Raw genomic sequence first — 24374 nt, 5'->3', positions numbered from 1 at the left:
AAGTTGACTTTGGCAGAATTTGAACTCAGAACATGACGGTAGCCGAAATACTGCTAAGCATTTCGCCCAATGTGCTAACGATTCTGCCAGCTCACCGTCCACACACACACACACACACATATATTAATATATTATATATCTATATACACACACATACATGTATATTAATATATTACACACACACACACACACACACTGGTTTCTGCATGCTGCTTTCCACACACCTGTTTCTCATTGAGATGTCTGGCACATGGTGTTCTAAAATGCTGGACTTTATCAAGATTGATTCAATGCCACATGTAATTGGTCATTCGCCTACGATTCCAACATTCATTAACATGGATGCTACACTTTTTTTCTGATTCCCTTCAAGCTCATATTTCAACCATTTTGTGTGTGTGTGCATGCATGTATGTAAACGTATGAATAAAAATAAAATAATAAATCGGTATGGCTAAATGTTCAAGTTATTCGCTTCTCAATTACGAGGTTCCGGGTTCGCGACCACAGCGTGATATGCGCAAATGATCGTGTTCGATAGATCCAGACCCACCTGTGCTTTTTAAATTACAAAGAAATACAAAGAATATATAACATATTCTTATTTGTAATTATCGTTTTATTTACACATCTTGAACGATGCCACGTCCTCAACTACCTCCGTTTATTAAGATCGGCAGGTAAACGTAAGCAATATAAAACCTCACTGAACAGTGTACAGGTGGGTGAGTGGCTGGTTGGCAGATGGTGACTGGACGAATGTAAGGCTGATAGTGTTACATGAGAAAGATATAAGAACCATGCGAAGATTAACAAGCATGCCGCCAAATTAGCAATGTTGTTGTTTAGCCGCGGGTTAATCTTAATTGAGTAAGGCGACTTATGACGAAAGAAACCGTGCAGATAAATCTGGGACCACGTTATCGTACCTGACCTTCTCTAAGACGGCACGGTATAGCATGGTTTTGAGCTATTACTAGCAGTATGTGCGACCATATATAGGCTCAGTAAACATTAATGGTTAAGCGGTGACATTATGTGTACGTTTGCATTTGTACACACAAACACACACTGAAGGAGAATTTGAATAATTAAAGTTTTATATTGTCCGGCAGTCTTGCTGGTTATGGCATATGACTGGCCTGTTATATGCCAAAACCAGAAATATACTATTGAACGATTTCTATCTATCTATCTACCTCGCTATCTGTCTGTCTGTCTATCTATCTATCTATCTATCTATCTATCTATCTATCTATCTATCTATCTATCTATCTATCTCGCTATCTATCTATCTATCTATCTATCTATCTATCTATCTATCTATCTATCTATCTATTCATGTGTGTGTATGCACACGCGTGTATGGTCTCGAGTTCTCCCATCATAGATGGATCGGTCTCTTCCCTGAGTTTCTCTGTCTTGGGCTGCCCTGATCCCTCAGCGGGTCTCAAGTTATTTTTGCTCACATCCTTGTATCTCACTCTGGAATCTACTCCGATTTCTCCCACCTCCAGCCACCTGTTAATAAAATAGTCTTCTTTACAAGCAAGTTTTCCCTGTTCTTTGCTCATACCCAAACCAGTAGCGGCCACACTGTGTCAATATCTCTTCCATGTTAAGGAACTTAGCTTAGGGTGTGTAAGAGTTAGCACTTCCTTCTCTAAGCTTGGATTCGAAATCAAATCCAAGAATCATCGGTAGTCAAATACCAATGCATGCAAAGACGATCCATCACTTTTTGTCAGAACAAAGGAAATATATTTTTCAGATGATGATTATATCGGAATTTAATAATAATACTAATAATAATAATAATAAAAAATTGCGGGTGCACACTCATCGTATGAATTTTTTCAAAATTTCAAATTTCATTTTGTAGATATATATGTGACGTGTGTCTTTAGTATGTATTTGCACGCGCCCACCGATTATTATCATTATTATTTATATTACATTCCGATGTAATCAGAATATACACCATCTGAAAGATATTTGTAGAGAATTTTATAAAAAAATAACCATTTCTTCGAAAGCTATGAGCGAAGTTGGACAGGCGGGGCACACTTGTGTAGGTATGCCTATGCATGTATATATGTATGTATGTATGTATGTATGTATGTATTTGTGAGTGTGTGTGCGCGCGAGCTTGAGGCCGGTAGAAACAGCTGACACCTTCCAGGTGCCATGATTTCATATTCTAACATTAAAAATTTAAAAAAAACAGAAGGAATGTTTCCTCTACACACTGCCGATCACAATGAGAACCCCGAGGTAGAATTACCAGGCGCGACTTGCCTGGAATCTAGACCAAACTATTTCCAAGGCCCCAATCTTTGATGACGCGGCACACAGCATTCTGTGTACACGCGGCGCGTATTTATATAGTGTATTGTCGTTACTTCGCCCCATATCAGGTCTGATCTATAATATCTATGCTCAAAGACGTTCCAACCATAACCATCCTGTTTTTTATTCAGACCTTGTGCAACTAAGAATACACTAGCCAATGTGACTTTTTTTAAAGACGGCAGTGCCGTAATTTAAGAGAGATTTGGCTGTTATTTCTAGTGAATCGTGCGATCACGTTTAGGCTCTCCCCTCCTTTCGTTGGATCTGAGGGTTGTAGTGTTATTTCGATAGGCTTTGGATCAAAAGCGTGTGTACATATTTTTCTTTAATAAGACATTATGTTTAAGACTGTTACTATCTAATGTCCTTCCTTTTTTAACATAAAGTCTAAAATTTGAAGACATTTGGATGCTATTTCTAGCAAACGAATCTACCATAAAGGAGCTACCTCAACTACGTTGGGCACCACTCTTTATCATGGCTTCTCCTCTCACTCATCCTCTATTATAATCCTTATATCTCCCCCTCTCTCTATATATAAATAAACACACACACACACACATATACACGTCCTCTCTCTTTCTTTCTACATATGTCCTCTCTCGTCTCCCTCTCTATTCTTTCTCTCTCTCTCTCTTCCTCTTTCTTTCTACATATGTCCTCTCTCGTCTCCCTCTCTATTCTTTCTCTCTCTCTCTTCCTCTTTCCTCCAACCACGTCTCTCACCCCTTTCTCCCTGCTTAGATCTGACACTCACCTCAGATGTTTCGTGGGTCGTGGGGCCCAAACACACCAATGTTGGCTGGCTTAGTGCGTGTTTTCCTTTTGGTTTATTATTTTGGTTAAAGGCGATGTCCCACACAAGCTGTATATCCACGCGTCCATTGGCTTCTAAACTCGCCTCCACTTCTTCAAGGTAACCACCATATCGTCAACCTAATCCTCAACGATATTTCTAATTTACTATTTATTGTTATTGACAATCATCATAAAAGTTATCCCACTGCTGCTTGTAATGATAATGATAATGTTTTTCTTTTACGATCTCTTCCATCAACACACACACACATATGTTTACACACGCACATACTTGTACACATATGTGTGCATTTGTATGTGAATGTGTGTGTGTTTACACACGCGCACATACACACATACTGAAATCTATGATTGTATGTATGTGTGTGTGTGTGTATGGTCTCGGAAACGGGGGGTGGGGGACTGCTGTTGCTGCTGACACTGACGGTTCTAAATATGTACAGTGACACAGTTTCCTCTTACACCGTGTTTGTATATTTAGTTCATCGCATGTGTATGTGTATGCACAGATGTGTGCGTGCGTGTATGTGTATATATATATATATATATATATATATATATATATATTTAGGCATGTGTGTTTGTGTATGTATGTGCGTGCACCGATATAGATAAATAAATAGATCTGTTTCTCTATTACATTATGTATTTATTGGCGTAGATGAATGCCTGCTGGTAGAGATTGATGTTATTTCTATAAATGTGACCACACTGCAACATATATACCATAAATATATATGATATATAGACACTGGAAGCTGGTGATTGACGAAGTCGCTACTCGGAGTTTCCCGCGTCTATGCGTTCTTTCAGATGACAAAAGATATTAGCCATGTGTGTGTGTGTATACTTAGATACATATATGTGTGTGTGTGTGAGTAATATATATATACTCTTTTACTCTTTACTCTTTTACTTGTTTCAGTCATTTGACTGCGGCCATGCTGGAGCACCGCCTTTAGTCGAGCAACTCGACCCCGGGACTTATTCTTTGTAAGCCCAGTACTTAGTCTATCGGTCTCTTTTTGCCGAACCGCTAAGTGACGGGGACGTAAACACACCAGCATCGGTTGTCAAGCAATGCTAGGGGGACAAACACAGCACACAAACACGCACATACATATATATAAAAGTTAACTTTCATCCAGTTCCGGCGTACCCTTGCATATATGATCGGTATCTACAGAACTGGACAGCTGACGTTGACGTCCCTCTGGCATGGTCGATCCATATGGCATGTTCAGCTACTCAACGAACTCCCTCCCGTGCGTCCTTCTTGCTTACCGGGCACCTCTAAATAGATCCGGGTGTGAAAGAACATGGTGTTGTAACCTAAAATCCCATATAATTTCCCCACTCCACGGTCCAGCTGTCATGGGTATCGAAGCAGAAAACTTAAGATTTAGTTACTAAGTGTAATTGAAAAGTTTGTATATTAGGGCAACTTGCTGAGAAGGCCGCTATTAACACGGCTATCACTTATCAACTACTCAAGACAAACTTAATCATAATGAACATAAGCAGACTATTGCTCTAACGTACGCCGACTGTTGCGCTAAACTTAGAAGATACACCTACAGAAACTCACAAAAATTGTGCCAGTTTTTCAAACTGCATGAAAGGCTGCCCACCAACAAATGAAACGACCTGGGGGCAGTTATTTCAAGCTCGGGTGATCCTACTCAGCAAAGACTCACCTGCTAACTGACAACACATAAGCTCCACAAATACCATTCTTTACATATGCAATACAGATGCACCAACCATAAGGGAAGTGCACGGGACTATGCACAATCTGAAGAAGGGTCCAGATGAAAATGTTCTAGACATGAAGGTTTTCAAACCTGTTCTTATCTTGGCTCCATGGCTACTCCTTGTGATCACTTGGTCTGGAACATGGAATCTCTTCTACAAGACCGGAATGATGGATGTAGTTCTTAGTTTCTTTTAAGAAGGGTGATAAACATTCATGCTGTAATTAATGGGGCATCCATGTGGTAGACACTGTAACCAAGATATCGTCCTGCTGTGCAGATTTCCCAACCCATGCCAGCTTGGAAGACAGACATTAAATGATAATGGTGTAGTCAATGTCCATAACTGAATCAGTTTGGTTTCCATAGGACAGATGATGCATTGAAGCTAAATAAAAATTCATTGTCTTTGAGGATTTCACAATTGCCATTAATTCTGTCAACCACATTACACTGAGATATCATGATTGCAAGTGGATTACCTGCTGAATCTAATTAGAGGACATTACAGCTCTATGCAAGCAAAAGTTTACTGTTAGGGCAATAATTCTGATCCTTTCAGAATTCCTTCAGGTGTTCAACAGGGCTGTATAAACGTGTTACTCTCTTATACTCTTTTACTTGTTTCAGTCATTTGACTGTGGCCATGCTAGAGCACTGCCTTTAATCAAGCAAATCGACCCCGGACTTATTCTTTGTAAGCCTAGTACTTATTCTATCAGTCTCTTGCCAAACCACTAAGTTACAGGGTTCAGTCCCACTGTGTGTGTATATATTTGTGTATCTGTGTTTGTCCCCCAACATCGCTTGGCAACCGATGTTGGTGTGTTTACATCCCCGTAACTTAACATTTTGGCAAAAGAGACCAATAGAATAAGTACTAGGCTTACAAAGACTAAGTCCTGTGGTTGATTTCTTCAACTAAAGGCGGTGCTCCAGCATGCCCACAATCAAATGACTGAAACAAGTAAAAGAGTAAGCATTTCACCCGTCGTGGCAACGTTTCTGCCAGCTCACAACCTTAGAAATATAGTATATAGTGTAAACATATTAACATTCAAGCTTTGTCACCAGGACCAGATTAAGACTCAGAGAGGCCCTAAGCACTTAAAAGGTTTTGATGCCCTCAAGTTCATGTAAATGGTTCAAAATGTAAACAAAAATAATTCCACACTAACGATTCTGCCAACTCACTGCCTTTGTCCAGTGTAAATTAATGGACACATGAAGGATGGAGTTTGGATCAGAGGTAGGTTAATAGAGAAGGTGAGATTTCAGATGAATTATATGCACGAGGGCAATAAGCACTAGGAGTGCTTGGGAAATAGATCCCCTCAAATGCCTAGATGGTACCCTAGTTTTTTTTTTACTTAGATGACCTAATGAGCAATAATGGAAGGGGTGGGGTCAAGTGTTCTGAGAGTGTGGTGGCCTGAATAAGAACAAGCTGGAGAAAGTTTAGTGAGCTATTATTTCTGTTGGTAATAAAGGGTTTCTTCTTCAAATTCTGTGTTACATTGTATGTTGCTTTCTGCATGGTAGCAAGATGTAGGCCCTAAATACGAAGGGCTGCTGCAGACCAGAAAGAAATGAGGTGAGCATACTTTGCTGGACATATAAGCACCCAGTCCAATCTGTATTGTGGTGGGCATTAGGAAGGGCATCCACCCGTAAAAGACATGCCAAAACAGACAGTAGAGTTAGGTGCAGTCATCTGGCTTGCCAGTTCCTGTCAAACTGTCCGACCCATGCCAGCATGGAAGATGGACATTAAATGACGGTGATGCTTACATTTATGTGAGTGTGTGTATGTGCATCATCATCATCATTATCATCATTTAATATCCATTGTTCCATGCTGGATGGTTTGTCCAGTTTGACAGAATCCAATAGACCCAAGAACGGCATCATGCATGCACACACACACATCTATATTATATTAGCCTTGCCACACCTCTATTCATTCCTCCCCACAACCTTGCCATAGTGGCTTTAACCTTATTAATATTGTGCTGTTCCATTTTTCTGTTTCCCTAATTTTTCCACTGTATTTTAACCTGTCCCATTAACTCTCCCTCCCTCACTGTCTCTCTCTCTCTCTCTCTCTCTCTCTGACTCCTCCTTAACTTTTCACACCCTCTAATTTCCCCTCTTGGTATAATATCTTCCCCTTGAAATCAATGCTTGAAGTTCAAACAAAGGACCAAATCATAGAAACATTTTATTCTTTGATCCTTGTGGTAAATAAACTTTACCGATTTTCCAATACCTCACCATTTTCTTGGATTCTAGATTTTAGCCTCGTTTAGGAGGAACAAAGGCCAACTTCATATGGCTTAATTTGCCCCAATTCAAGCGAGTGCCAGATTGGTGTAGTCGTGTAGGCCTGCACCTCAGGAGCTGGCGATCCAAGTTCAAAACCCATTGGGACCATGAGAAAAAAGAACCCTCACAACTGGGTCGTCCGAGTGCTTGCCAATGTACCCAGCTGGAAACAGGTACTTAGCCCCTCTCAGGGCCGCAGCACATGTCACAGCAGTGATAGAAACCAGAGAAACCAATCCTACCTAAGGTGTACTAAAACGGACAGCAGGTGTACATCCGGGAGTCATGACTCGGATCTGGCCCGACCCCCTTAGAGTGTTAGGAGTTAAGGTCTGAAACACTTGCTTAAAGGGGGTTTCTCCTCTGAGGATCACCTGCTGTTACGCTCTCCCCGAGTTCCTTTCCACTTATACTAACCAACATGTTATATTCAAAGAGTATTTTTATAACTAACTTGCAAAAATGGTTTCTGCAGAATTGATGGTTAAAACATTTGTGTCACAGCAAGCTGGTCTTGAAATTTTAGTAACTCACCCCCGTATGTGTGCATGTGTACATATATCTATATATGTGTATATGCATACATCTATATATGTATGTATGTATATATTATATATATATATATATATATATTATATATATATATATATATATATATATATATACACACACACATATATATATATACCCAAACATGTTGATGTATCCTCAAAAATAACCCTCATTAATTAATTCTCCCCTAACAGCTTTGCTGTGTTAATTACTCATTTAATTAACGACTTGTTTTATTCATTTCTGCTGATTGGAATGCAATTAGAGAACATTAGGATCACCATTACACCACCGCCATCACCATTGCCACCCCCACTCCACCCATCACTACCTCGTCATTGTTGCCCATGACAACAACAACTACCATCACCTCCCCCCACACACACATTGCCTTTAATAGGCGCCTACAACAGCAACTACTGTTTAAGCTGCCACTACTACCACCACCACCACTACTCCTGGTACCAATGCACTGTCACTGCTGCCACAACTAAGGCTGCCTTCTACTACTACTACTGCTACTGCTGTTTCTAATGTCCCTTTCTACAATCACCATTCTGCTTTACACTATTGTTAAATCGACCGCTGCCATCTGTGTCAATTACTGCCATCTATGTCAACTGCTGTCATTTAAGTCAACTGCCGTCAACTGATCTGCATCAAGTCAACTACCACCTTCACATTCTGATGTGGCACCTGTATGTGGGGGGCCACTCAACCTGCTAGATATAGCAGCCAAACCTCTTTGAAATCACAATGGTCCCTAGCTTGATACAATGTGTTTGCATAAAACCAATCTGGATTGTCATGGTTGGAATATCAGTCTTTAGCCATTAGTCTGCTCAGTCAGGATTAACCTGAAATAAACAATATTAACCACCACCTTCACAGTGACTAAGCTAACACATTCCAACAGCCCCTAGCGACCCCTAACCTGCTCCAATATCAACCCACACCAATGAAGGATCCCTAGATGTCCCAAGAGGGTTAAGACATATTGGTTAACAAGGTGCTAAGTTCCTAGCGTGGGGTGGTCCCAGCTGGAATGTCCTTAGTAATTAAGGACCAATACCATAACTTATATTACATCTGCCATACTAATTACCAGCTAGATCAGTTGTTCTCACTCAGGGTCCCTGTGACCCCTGGGGTCCTTATAAGATTCTTGTGGGGTCCATGCAAGCAAAATAGTAATTGGGGATCTATAGTAGTATTTTAAGGGTCCCTGAAAAATTTCTGCTTTTACTCATTTCAGTCATTTGACTGCGACCATGCTGGAGCACCGCCTTTAGTCAAACAAATTGACTCCAGGACTTATTCTTTGTAAGCCTAGTACTTATTCTATCGGTTTCTTTTGCCGAATTGCTAAGTTACTGGGACATAAACACACCAACATCGGTTGTCAAGTGATGTTGGGGCGACACAGACACACAAACATATACATATATATATATATATATATATATATATATATGACAAGCTTCCATTTACCAAATCCCCGCACAAGGCTTTGTTCGGCCCGAAACTATTGTAGAAGACAATTGCCCGAGGTACCACAGAGTGAGACTGAACCTGGAACCATGTGGTTGGTAAGCAAGCTACTTAAGAAAGACCTCAATTTCTTTCCATCATGTTTTACATAATGCAACATGTTTCTGGCCGTTGAAACATGTTCTCTCAGCAAGTTCTGTTGCAAACCTACACAAGTGAATGTGGGGAAAGCAAAATGGGAATTTTGAAAGAAGTATCCACGACACCAGTTTTTAAAACTGCGAATGATTGTGGGGTGGATGAGTACTAAAGGGATCCATAGGTTTAAAAAAAAAGGGAAACGGTTGAGAACCACAAATCTAAATATAACCACTGGCTAGGCACACCACCACTATTCCCATCCTACTCCCCGATTCACCCCTCTTCCTCCTCCTCGATCACCCCTCTTCGTCCTCCCTGATTTGCCCCTCTTCCTCCTCCCCAATTCGCCCCTCTTCCTCCCAATTCCCTCCTCTTCCTCCTCCAATTCGCCTCCCCCCCTTCCTCCTCCCCGATTCGCCCCTCTTCTTCAGAGAGGAGGAAGAGGGGTGAATCGGGGAGGAGGATGGGAATATTGGTGGTGTGCCTAGCCAGTGGTTATATTCTTCTGCCTATAGTCAAACAAATCGACCACAGGACTTATCCTTTGCATGCCTAGCACTTATTCTATCGGTTTCTCTTGCCAAACTGCTAAGTTACAGGGACATAATCACACCAAAATCAGTTGTCAAGTGATGGTGGGGGACAAACATAGACACACACACATATATATACACGACGGGCTACTTTCAGTTTCAGTCTACCAAATTCACTCGCAAGGCTTTGGTCGGCCTGAGGCTATAGCAGAAGACACTTGCCCAAGGTGCCATGCAGTGGGACTGAACCCGGAACCATGTGGTTGTGAAGCAAGCTTCTTACCACACAGCCACTCCTATATATAGCTGTTGGCTAGAGGAGCTTTGGAAAGCATGCTAGAAGCTTTATTACCCAGATAATATCAAATGTGTGTGTGTTCGAGAGGGAGAGAGAGAGAAAGAGGGGGTGTTATTGAAGAATATATGAGAGTGATAAGGAACTGAAAGCAAAAGAGAGGTAAGGAAATGGTTGGGAGAGTGAGAGAAAGAGTAAATAATGATTTGTCAGAGAGAGAGAGAGAGAGAAAGACAGAGTACTAAGGGTAGGCGGGAGTGGTGAGGTAGTGGTAGTAGTGGAAGTAGAGGAGGGGAGGGAAGAAAGAATTGTTCTGGGTGAGTTGAATGAGAGAAGTAGAAAAGAATGAAGGTTGTAATAATGGTGAAAGAGAGAGAGAGAGAGAGCAAGAACATTAGAAAGTTAGAAAGGGTGGGAGAGAGAAGTAGAGAGAGAGAGAGAGAGAGAAAAAAAAGAAGTGAGAGGGAGTATTGTTTGTATATGAATGAGAAGGGGGGGTGAAGAAGTGAGAGGGGTGTATTGTGTATGTGAGTGAGAGAGAGCGGGGGGGAGGGATTGGCTAATGTAAAAGATATTTCATCAGATTTCAATTAACAATTTAATTAATCAGCTTGATTGTTAATAGGGCTGGCTATTTTACATCTGAGGCATGTTGTCCATCTGGTGGCAGTTTGGGACTCTTGTGCTGTTGCTGTGTGTTGTTGTTGTTGGTGGTGGTGTTGTTGTTGTTGTTGTTGGTGGTGGTGGTGGTGTTGTTGTTGTTACAGGTTATCATCATTCATCATCATTGTTCGACCATGGTCGAGACAATGGAATTTACCATGCTACGCCAGACTTCACGGTCCATCATGGCATTACGGAGGTCCTGTTGCTGGATGCCTGTATCCCTGGCGATTACATCAGGGTAGGAGAGTGTGCGCCCTCTGGTATTGCGAGTAGATGGCTTCCAGAGGAGAAGAGTAGAAATTACCTCGTTTTCAGCTCTACAACAATGTCCAGCAAACTGGACTCTCCTACCTTTCACAGGTTATGGTCTGATGTTGGAAGATGATGGTTATGCAGTTGTTTTGTGGTGGTGGTGTGTGCATGTGTGTTGCGAGTGCTGCTAAGAAAGAAATCAGGACCCGGCTGACCATGGGCAAGAACATCCATGGATAAAGCTTAATAACATCTGGACCAACAAAAGTGTCCCAACTAAGTTAAAAAAAAAAAATGGCTAGTGCAAGTGCGCGTTTGGCCAACAGGCATTTGTGGTTATGAAGCATAGACTCTGAACAAATTTAACCCTTTAGCATTGAAACCGGCCATATCTGGCTAAAATATTTAACCTGTTTTATATTGAAACTGACCAGATCTCGCCTCTCACCTCAGCCCTACCATGTCATTCTAGAAATAAAAAAATCACATCACTGAAATCTCTAAAGTACAAGGTAATGAATGATTAATTCAAACCATTTTAAATAAACAAGCATCACATTTGACAGAATAATCTGAACTCTAAAGGGTTAAAGGGACCATAATCAATGCACTTGAAATGTGGTGGTATAGGAGAAAGTTATGGGTCTCTTTGAAGGACCATTGGACGAATGAATGGGTGTCACATGTTTGAGGGGGTGCTGTGAATTGATGATGAAGAGCTTACTGGACGTGATATAGAATATTAGCATCCTCTCTGAATTATTAGCAACAGGTCGGCTGAAATCCCATAGTAGATGATTCTCATTTGCTGCGATCCATGTGTGTACCTCTATACTCCAAACACCTAAACGAGAGGATCTTTCAAGGCTAATTAATACAGTATAGTGTTCTGACAAGACATCCACATTAAGTTGGATATAATGATTGCCAACTGAATTTAATTAAGTATAGCAATCTGTCCACCCCCATGTTCACTTCTCACAGCCCTGCCCCACACCATAAGCTCTCAATGGCATGGGACATGATCGTGCAGTATTGACGTCGGGTTCCATGGTTTCTGTGGTGTTGGTCATTTATAGATAAACTTACTCTTTAGTGCAGTATAGCAACATTAAATGAACAACATTCATATCAGGAGCATAGATTAGATAAAAGCACAATATAATTATTTATAGAAAATTATATTTACAATTATAGATACTTTAATAGATAATATAGATATTTTTTCCTTTATAAAATTGCTATATAATTATTTATCATCATCATCATCATCATCATCATCATCATCATCAAACATCTGTTTTCCATGCTGCTATGGGCTGGGTACTTCGACAATAGCTGGCAAACCAGCCAGAGGTACTATACCAAGCCCTGCTGTCTACTTTGGCTTGGTTTCTATGGCTGGATGCCCTTCCTAACACCAGCTACTTAACAGAGTGGTACCTTTCTCTTCCTCTCTCTATAAATCTATCTTTCTCTCTCTCTTTATCTATGTTTCTCTTTCTCTTTATCCCCCATCTCTCTCTCTCTCTCTCTCTCTCTCTCTCTCTCTATCTGTCTATCTATCTATCTATCATGACACTGTGACACCCGATCCCTATTGATCATTTTCTTTTTTTTTTCTTTTGTTTCTTTTCTTTTTTTTTTCCTTCTTTCCCTTTTACGATCCCTTTTGATCGAAAACCTACCACACTTTTTCTTTTTCTTTACCCAAAAAAGAAAAGCTCTACTTTGTAATCTGTCCCGTCTGTGTGCAGCCCTGTGTGGCTAATAAAGAAACATATCTATCTATCTATTTATCTATTTATCTTTCTATCTATCTATCTATCTATCTATCTATCTAGCTGTCTATTTCTCTATCTATCTATTCCCCTATCTCTCTCTCTCTCTCTCTCTCTCTCTCTCTCTCTCTCTCTCTCTCTCTCTCTATCTATCTATCTATCTATCTATCTATCTATCTATTCCCCCTATCTCTCAGCTTTCTAGCCCAGCTGTAATATTTCATTGTTGCCCCATACACTGATATAATTGCCCATACATACAAATACAAATACTTGCTCTGTGTAACATCATCAGTAACTTCATAGCCTCACGGATAAATCTAAGTGTTTGCATCTCCAGCAAACTAGTTTTTTAACACTGTACCAATTTTACTGCCCTCTCACACCCATCAAGTATCTACTTTCAATCAAACACCATTTCTTTGTCACTCAACAACTTCATTGCAAACCCACTTTTCCCTACATAACACCAGGTATTTGTCTTCAGCTGAACCAGTTTTACTGCACCAACCCAGAAGTGTCATGTAAACAATGAGGATTGTGTATGTGTGTGTGTGTGTGTGTGTGAAGGAGAGACTGTGCACTCACTCACACACACTCACACATGTATATCTACAGAGTGTTTGAAGTGGTGTACAGATATTGTATATTAAGAAGAAGGAGAATTTTGGGGACACACACACACACACACACACTTCTTATGTCAAGTTATGATAAAAACAGTTTAACATGGAACTGAAGATATCATTTAATACTTTTTGCAGAGTACATATTTTATATATATGTATATATATATATATATATATATACCGCCCTCTTACACACATCAAGTATGTATATATATATATATATATATATATATATATACAGGGTGCGGACTGTATTTGAGGACAGATTTATAGTTTTAAAAACTGCTTATATAATCTTTTCTACACTAGGCACAAGGCTCAAAATTTTGGGGGATGGGGCAAGTCAATTAGATCGACCCCAGTATGCAACTGGTGCTTAATTTATCAACCCCAAAAGGATGAAAGGCAAAGTTGACCTCGGGGGAATTTGAACCCAGAACGTAAAGACAGATGAAATACCTCTAAGCATTTTGCCTGGTGTACTAGCATTTCTGCCAGCTCATTGCCTTAAGCCACTTATATAATAACAGAAAAAAAATCTGTATTTTAATAAAAATAACATGAAACATTAAGATAAACTATCAATTTAATAATTTCATTCACTAAAACCACCATAAGCATCGCTAACTGCCTCTATGCAGGGTCGAAATCATTTACCAGCTTGGATTAAGTGGTCCTTGTTCAGCTCAGACATGACTCAAACTATGGTAGCTTTCAAAGAATCTTTGGTGTTATGGGGGTGGTCATTGACATTTTTCTCAACAATGCTTCATACATAGTAGTCCAGTGGATTTGGACCTGAAAAATTAGGAGGCCAAATGTTGGGGGTTATGTGATCATGCAAATTGTTGGCCATCCGTTCATGTGTCATTTGAGCCCTGTGTGATGGTGTAGAATCTTGTTGAAAGACATAAGGCCTTCTATTGCATACACTGTTAATCCAATACTTAACAACTTTATCCTGAACACCTCAATATACACAGCAGTATTCACCCTAGGGCCTTGTGGTCCAGACATTCCAAGCCGGAAACTACAGCCGAGATGAACCTCATCCTGGAAAATATGTAGAGCTCAACAAGGACGTCCTACAAACCCTGGTGGAACAAAATCCCATCGTAACAGTTGAGGAACTAGCAGAGAAGCTTGGGTTTGGTCATTTAACCATTCATTGACACCTGCATGCCATCAGAAAATGACCATCTTTGGTTTCAAGACAAAAGGTGTTCTTCCATCAGGATAATACTCGGCCATACACAGTGAGGATGACATTCCAAAGGTTGGAGCAGTTTGAATGGTAAACGATGCTCCACCCACCATATTTACTGGGCATTGCCCTATCTGATTATCATTTATTCCACAGTCTTCAAAATCGTTTGGATGGTAAAAATATGAATTCTGTAGACGAGGTCAGAACAGTAGTGGAGGAGTATTTTTCATCACGGACAAGGGAATTTTGGAAGAAGGGCCTTGCAAGTCTACCAGATAGATGGAAGAGCATTGTAGAAAATGAAGAAAAATATATTTTAGATTAACCCATTAAGTCCCAGATACTTAAATTTCTGAATATTACTTTAAAAGTTTTAAAGATGATTGAAAATAGGTTAAAATGAAAAAATATTTATCAAAACTCCTTTGTTTGTTCCTTCTCAAGCCATGCCTGGCCCATAAGGGCCAGTTTCCCGGTTTCTTGGCATATAGGTTCCCACCTGGATGGGACGCCGGTCCATTGCAGGTGAGCTGCAAGATGCAGGAGGAAAGAGTGAGAGAAAGTTGTGGCGAAAGAGTCAGCAGAAGTCCGCCATTACCTTCTGCCGGAGCTGCGTGGAGCTTAGGTGTTTTCGCTCATTAACCCACACATCGTCCGGTCTGAGATTTGAACCCGCGCTCCCTCGACCGCGACTCCGCTGCTCTAACCACTAGGCCATGTGCCTCTCCCAAACTCCTTTACTTCAAGTAGAAATGGAAATACTCAGTGTCCTATAAATAGGACACTGACACAATGTGATATAGCTTATTTAATGTTCTCATTTAGCGTCCTATTTATAGGACAGTGGTACTTAATGGGTTAAAAAAGAACTTTGTTTATCTTAATTTTGAAAGATAAAAGAAGTATAAAAAAAGCTACATTATTTATGGGATGACCCAATAAATCTATATATATAAAACTGTAGTTGTGTGAGTGTCTGTCCCCTTCGATTTAGATTCCTAACTACTCCCACATTTTGCGGTGCAGTGTAACCAAATTTGGGTATCTTATAGTCGTGATTAATATCGAGCCCGTCTGAGTATTAGCGCGCGTCTACGATGAGTCTACGATTTTAAAAATAATTTAACATCATTTTTCATTCCATTTTAATGCATAATTTTTCGTGTGTCGATGGCGGCGGAGTTGGCGTCCATGGTCACACCTGCACCTGTTTGCTTCTCCCCCTTCTTCCCTCCCTCGTGAAGCTGTGGGGAAGGGAGTGTAAGGAAATTAACGTCGTAAAGCGTTGTCAAGGAGACCAGCGTTCTTTTAGAACAACAACTGCATGGCTTGAAGACACCAAAACAGAAATGGCTAAGAAAGCCCAAATTGGCATCTATAAGGGAAGTTACTCTCTAAAAATGCTTATATAGTTATTTCCCTTACAAACCCGAGCAACGCCGGGCGATACTGCTAGTGATATATAATTAGTAAACAAGGTAAAATGCGTAAATTCTGATTGCTCGTTATCTTCTTCCAGCCTGTTTGAAATCGTTAAATTGGAAGTATTGCATCATCACTTTTTACTGTTGCATCATCTTTGGGAGAAAAATTGGTCAGCATCATTTTGTTGTTGTTATTGAGAGAGTTTAGAATTTAGTTAGATGATAGATAGGTACTATTTTTATCAAGAAATTTTTCCTCAATTCTGACCCGATTTTGTAATTGTAGTTGCTAATAAAATATCGGAATAAACTTGGGTGTTTAGCAATCAATATTTTTTATCTCTGTTGGATTCCAAGTCAGTTTTTGGATTTTTTCGGTTTGAACAGCAGTTTTTAACATAATTTCTAGGTAACTAAAAAATTTCAAACTTCATATACTGGTAGAATATGTTTATAAAACATCTTTTTCTCTTGGCTTTATTGAGAAAATTCTATAGTTTGTAAGATATTTGTTGTTTTTTCTTCAATTTCTGCAATTTCAACCAATCACTGACGTCTATTGAGGTAAAAAAACATTCTGTGCCGTATGAATATGTCCCTCATTTAAGAAACAGATTGGGTTTATTTACATTTGTGAAGAAAAAAAGATACCCTTCCCCTCACCCCTAACCCTAAAACAGATTGAAATGCAATAGATCAATACTAGGGTCATAATTATGGGTGACAATTTCATATGACACCGCTAGAAAAAAACTGCCATTCAAACCGAAAAGATCCCAGTATTTTTCCCACACTAATGTCTAATTTGATCATTTTTAAGTTTCAAAAAGTGATATCTGAAATGGGGTAAAATGAGTAATGTCCGATTTCTTAAAATTTCTTCTCTTTAACTGCATGTTGTGTAAATATATTAGGAAGAGAGACACTCCAGCAGATTGTGAAGAAGCTATAGAGAATATTCTATGTTGTTTTTTTTTTTATTTATTTAGTTGAATTGCATTAATTTCATACCATGTCCCATTTTTACCTGATTCTCTTATATTTGACCCAGATATTTAAAATTGTTTTTGCATTTCTGATTTTTCTCCGGTTGATATTGGCTGGTCAAAGAAGTGGCTTCCTTGTTGCTGCTCTGCCATTGTAACCAAATCTGTGGAGTTACCTGACAGCTGTTCTGTGAGTGACATTAACTTGTTCTGCTATGCCAAAGGCCTTGCAACGAGGATTATCCTTCACACTTCTCTTAACAAAGAGAAGTGTCCTATTAGAGGGCCCTGGTTGATCTGGGCGAGGTGATGTGGACTCCTTCTCCTCTTTGGTGAATTGCACAACCACTCTGTTAACTGTAGAAAGTGGGATCCCAAGGTTTTCTGCGATTTTACACTTTGTCCACCTTCCGATTGACCCACAATGTGACCACTTTGAAATTCAGACAGTTCCAAGGCTTCTTTTGTACATGGCATGATTAAACAGTCACATATAGAACCTGAAACATAAAACTGTTAATTAATTAAAAAAAATATAAACCTTTACAAATTAAAATAAGCATAAAACAATGTTTATGGGGTGTCTATTTACTTCTGTCATGTCTGTGTATATATATATATATATATATATATATATTTATATATATATATATATGCACGCACACATACCTGCATATGTATACATACACACACACATATTACATACGTGACATACCTCAATAATACTCACCTGTTCACTGGTTATATAAATACCTGTTTCGACAGTCTCACTTAACGAGAACTGACTCGCTCACCTGTCTCCTCATCACCCCACTGTTATCTTTCTCCTTTTTCTCGTCACCCACTTTCTAGTTTTACTTTTTCTCTTACTTCTCTCTTTCTTTATTTATTTGCCTTTTCTCTTCTATTCTCATTTTCTTCCTCTTTTTCTATTTTATATTTCTGCATTTTGTTTTTCCGTGTTTCTTGGTTTCTTTTTTTCGTTTGTTTTAGTTTTCATTATCTTTCTTTTCTTTTTCATTTTTCTTTCTTTCTTTTCTTCTCCTATATCATCATCATCATCATCATCATCATGGAATACTATTCTCAATATTTGTGATGATGCAGTTCACCCATCGAACATTGCCATCACAGACTACACACAGAACAAAAACCAACCCTCCTCCTTTCCCAAGCATTCCCTGGAATAGGAATGATATGCATGATATTTGATAAGTTCTGTCTCAATAAATGCCTGGTCCACTATATAAATATTGTGCCCACTTTCTCTGTTTCTGTCTATACCATCCTATATTCTTACAATAGCACTAAACTCACCCTACTTACATCCACACTTTTACATGCAGTTATCTGACTCCTCCTTGTATTAATCAGTGAAAATGATCATTACTCTTAAATGTATGTGATGGGGGTCAGTACATACATTGCTGAAATATAACTAAATAATCACAAGAATTGATGATGTGACTATAGCTGTGGAAATATGTATGTGTGCCAAGAGCTGCTACTTAAGCCCTTTTTTGTTTTTAGTGTTGAAGGTTTGATAGATAAATCAGCCCCTTGATAAGACATGGTTTATTGCAGGCGATGTAAAATGAACTGTTCTGTCCTAAAACACAATTCAGTGACCACAGTGGATTTGAACTCAAACTGGTGATGTAATAACACCTTAGCCACTTGGCCCTCCCATCATAGAGAGTGTTATTTCATGAAATTGGATATTATTTCACTTCTCTGCACAACATTCGCACTAAATTAGACAAAAATGTCATCACATATGACTAGAGTTGTCATCGCATCTATCGCCATTGTCAACACATCTATCTTTTTGTCATCATTACTGTCATCACATGTATCATCATTTGTCATCACATCTATCAGCATTATCATCACAGCTATCTTCACCGTCATCACATCCATCACCAATTGTCATCACACCCATCTCCAGTTGTCATCACATCCATCACCAGTTATCACAACTATCTCCACTTGTCATCACATCTATCACCAGCTGTCATCACATCTATCAGCATTATCATCACAGCTATCTTCACCGTCATCACATCCATCACCAATTGTCATAACATCCATCTCCAGTTGTCATCACATCCATCATCAATTGTCATCACATCCATCACCAGTTATCACAACTATCTCCACTTGTCATCACATCTATCAGCATTATCATCACAGCTATCTTCACCGTCATCACATCCATCACCAATTGTCATCACATCCATCACCAATCGTCATCACATCCATCTCCAGTTGTCATCACATCCATCATCAATTGTCATCACATCCATCACCAGTTATCACAACTATCTCCACTTGTCATCACATCTATCAGCATTATCATCACAGCTATCTTCACCGTCATCACATCCATCACCAATTGTCATCACATCCATCACCAATCGTCATCACATCCATCTCCAGTTGTCATCACATCCATCATCAATTGTCATCACATCCATCACCAGTTATCACAACTATCTCCACTTGTCATCACATCCATCACCGGTTGTCGTCACATCTAATCATCACTGCCTATTGTATTGATTTCAAGCTTATGAAAAACAAAAGCAACTTCGGTGGAAATTGAACTCAGAACACAAAGACAGATGGAATGCTGCTAAGAATTTTGCCTGGTATGTTAATGATTCTGCCAGCTCACCACCTTAATAATAATAATAATAATAATAATAATAATCCTGTCTACTATGAGCACAAGGCCTGAAATTTTGGGGGAGGGGATAAGCCGATTACGATTGATCCCAGTGTTTCACTGGTACTTAATTCATTGACCCCAAAAGGATAAAAGGCAAAGTCAACCTTGGCAGAATTTGAACTCAGAATGTAGCAGTGGGTGAAATACTGCTAAGCATTTCATCCAGTGTGCTAACAATTCTGCCAGCTTGCCACCTTTGTTTTTTTTCTTTTATTTGTTCCAGTCATTTGACTGCGGCCATGCTGGAGCACCACCTTTAGTTGAGCAAATCAACCCTAGGACTTATTCTTTGTAAGCCTAGTACTTCTTCTATCGGTCTCTTTTTGCCGAACTGCTAAGTTACGGGGACGTGGGATGAAATGCTTAACAGTATTTTGTCTGAGTTCAAATTCCGCCAAGGTCGACTTTGCCTTTCATTTTTCAGGGTCGATAAATTAAGAACTAATTGACTGGCCCCATCCCCCAAAATTTTGGGTCTTGTGCCTAGAGTAGAAAAGAATATACCGTGCTTGAGAATATCTGTCAAGCTAAGTGACATCGTAGTCATGGCCAATGCCAATACTCTGTAAGTGGCACCCGTGCTGGTGGCACGTAAAAAGCACCCACTACACTCTTGGAGTGGTTGGTGTCAGGAAGGACATCCAGCTGTAGAAACTATGCCAAACCAGATTGGAACCTGGGGCAGCACCCCAGCTTACCAGTTTTCAGTCAATCTGTCCAACCCATGCCAGCATGGAAAACAGACATTAAATGATGATAATGATGATAATGATGACATTTGGTGCATGTCTGATAGTCCCTTAAATGCAGTACCGATATAGAGACACAAACCCTAATTTATCTTGTCATTAATAAAAAGGTAGAACATAAAAAGCCTAGAGTAAGGAATTCCATTCATAGTTGAGGGATCTTCTGGTATTTGTCAGTTTGTGGGTCACCATATTTAATCTGTTACAAGCTCATTCATGCTCTATTTCATCATACTCGGTCACTATTTCATCACACCCATTAGCAGTGACATCATCGTATTTTCAGCTATTTCATAACACTGTGTATTATTGCATCAACTGAGACATTCACTGCACAGCGCTCAGTTCTACATCGCCCGCTTCATTCATCAGTATCAGACGATAATGCAAACACTTCAGACAAACTCCAGAGTCCTCTCTACTTACAACTTCTGTAGAATCACTACTACTTCATCACTGATATTACAGGCCATGATAACATGACAATGATAACTTGAAGCATCAAAGATTCGGTATAGTTTATTATCATTGTTATATAATTGAGATTAATTGCATGTTTTGTTTTTCACTATAGTTATGTGTGTGTGGGTTTGTTTATGTCTTTATGTTTATGCTTAAATACATAACTACCTATGTTGATTTATTTATACTTATATCTGTATATATATACGTGTATATATGCGTGTGTGTATATATCTATTTATATATTTATATTTACTTATTTATATTTACTTATATATATATATATGATGATATATATATATATATATATTATATATAAATAAAGATAAGATTGATATTTAAAATACTGATCTTATCAGGTGGCCAGCATAGGAATAAAAAACTTTCAAACGTAATAATTATTTAAAATTATAATTTAGGGTATCTAAGAGACACCACTGCACTGGAAATAGCAGTCAAAACTTGACTCTAAAACCACATTAAATGTGGTCAAGTTTTGAGTCAAGTTTTAATGTGGTTTTAGAGTCAAGTTTTGACTGCTATTTCCTGCATGGTGGTGTCTCTTAGATACCCTAAATTATAATTTTAAATAATATTATGTATATATATATATATGTAGTTTTATTTATTTGTTTATATTTACTTTATATATGTATATATATCTTTAAAGCTAAGTAAAGTTAGCGGTTATAATAACCGTCTAATGGATAATAGTATCTGTTGTTCTTATCGGTATCAATTACCTATGCTGTCCCTGGGCATGCCTATGCAGGTTACACTATGCTCACAGAGTTCAGGTAACAACAGAATAAACAAAAGTTTATCAGGAATCGAATTTAGATAATCAGAAAATGGAGAAAGCTTTTGATCAACAAACAAACAAACAAATTGACCAACATCGGTTGATTACTTTTCAATACAAGACATGACATAACATTTAAATTTATATATATATATATATATATATATATATATATATATATATATATACACATACTAACAATTTAATATATATATATTCATATTCATTTATTTATATTTACTTATATATTTATATTTATTTATATTCATTTATTTTTATTTACTTTTATATAAATATATATATATATATATATATATATATATACACACATACAAACTTATATATACCAAAACACACACTTACATAAGTACGGTTATTCATCTGTTGATGTGTGTGTGTGTATCTATATATATATACACATATATATATATATATATATATATATATATAAATGTGTGTGTGTGTGTGTGTGTGTGTGTGTGTATACATACATATATATATATACTGAAATGTTTTTTATAAAATTATTTTAGTATTTTCTATCTTGACTTTTCTTTCCATATATACATATATATATTATATATATATATATATATATGTATGTATGTATATATATACACGGAGAGAGGTGTAGGCGTGGCTGTGTGTTTAAGAAGTTTGGTTTGTATTTATATAGTATAAGAATCAGTCTCACCACACTCTACCTTGGGCAAGTCTTTTCTTTTTTTAATGCCAGGAGTGGGCTGTAATAGAAAACATTGGGAGTGCACATGATAGATGGAAACTGTAAGAAATTATTGTCTATGTTGTGTATGTGTGTGTGAGTGTGTGTGTGTATTCATCAGGGACTGAAATTGTGATGATTATTGGTGACAATGGACAAGGGGTGTGTCCTTGTCCTTTGTGTTTTTTTTTTACCCTGTTTCCTGTGTTTTCCTTCGTCATCCTCTTGTACCACATTTTACTCACTGTGTGTGTGTGTGTCACCTTGTCTTGACATCGCATGCTGATCACAAAACAAATGTCTCTGTTACGCTGGCGGTGTTGTTCCTTCGAAATCCTCTGTGGAAACTGGGCCAGCCATTGTGCAGTCGTGTTTGAAGGACTTGGGTGGGGGGGAACATTACCAGGTTTGGAAGCAATTGGAGGTTGCCACAAGAAAGACCATTCAGCCGCAGGAAATTCGCCTCAAAGAATTTCGTCTGATACATGCAAACATGGAAAAGTGGACGTTAAGATGATGGTGATTTAACCATAATGTTTTTGTACACACACACACATAAATATGTGTGTATCTAATATATGTATATCTGTGTATGTATATATGTATATATATATATAATATATATATATATATATATATATATATATATATGTTTGTGTATATATGTATGTATATGTTTGTATATATATATATATATATATATATATATATATATACGTATATATATATATGTATATATATATGTATATATATATATATATATAATATATATATGTATATATTATATATATATGTATGTATATATATATATATATATATATATATATATATATATATATATATATATATATATATATATGTATATATATATGTATGTATATATGTATATATATAAATGTATATATATGTGTATATATATATGCATATATATGTATATATATATATGTGTGTATATGTATGTATATATAGATATATGTTTCTATATGTATATGTATATATAGATAGGTATGTATATATGTAAGGATTGAGCAAACCTTTGGAGTCAGTGCTACAGCATGGTCGCTGTCCAATGAATGAACCCAGTAAAAGAATATATATGTTTATCTAACAGCATAATGCACACCCGTACACTCGTATAATCAACACACACAACCACTCCTCCTGAAGCTCACAAGTCAACACACATAATCACACACACTGACCAACTCATACACACACACACGCAACAGAACACAGCACACTTACATACACAACACTGTACACACGAACATATTCACACACACACGCACACACACATAAACAGTCATTCACACACACACATGCACATGAACACAAACCAGCAAACACACTTACACACAAGCCAACCATTCGCAGACACATACATACTCAACACACGTGACACACCCACATGCAAACACACATACACACACACACGCACACACACACACAGAGTTCTGTAAACCTGCTGTTTTGTTTACCAATAGTTGATGCAAACAAAACCTAGCGTGGAGGGTAAACAGACTAATTCTGTTTAGTGCCTGCTAACACTACTATAATTTACTGACAATCCACTCACCACTGACCTGTCTGGACTTTTTCTAATTCTGCTACTATCTGGGTCAGTTTACCCTATTACCTTGTTGTGTGTTTGTGTGTGGGTGATACAACCAGGTAAGCAGGGTACTTTCTCTAGCACGTA

General features: G+C 38.2%; 1 protein-coding gene across 4 annotated transcripts in view; it reads left to right on the top strand.

The window, feature by feature from the left end:
• The window catches only part of LOC115223599 (GTP-binding protein 1), a 72621-nt gene that overhangs the window by 11484 nt on the left and 36763 nt on the right, over nt 1-24374 (top strand). The window contains exon 1 of one of the 4 annotated variants that reach the window (XM_029794252.2): nt 3104-3268. The exons of 2 other annotated variants lie outside the window; for them this stretch is intronic. The gene's annotated coding sequence lies outside the window, so the exon portion shown is untranslated. Of the gene's footprint in view, nt 1-3103; nt 3269-21033; nt 21200-24374 lie in introns of those variants that run through there. One more of the 4 variants, XM_029794251.2, reaches the window with a different exon arrangement.

This window comes from Octopus sinensis, linkage group LG23 (genome assembly GCF_006345805.1).
Source record: "Octopus sinensis linkage group LG23, ASM634580v1, whole genome shotgun sequence".
Lineage (NCBI taxonomy): Eukaryota > Metazoa > Mollusca > Cephalopoda > Octopoda > Octopodidae > Octopus > Octopus sinensis.
Note: the sequence above shows the minus strand (reverse complement) of the source record. Positions and strands in the feature narration are given on the sequence as shown.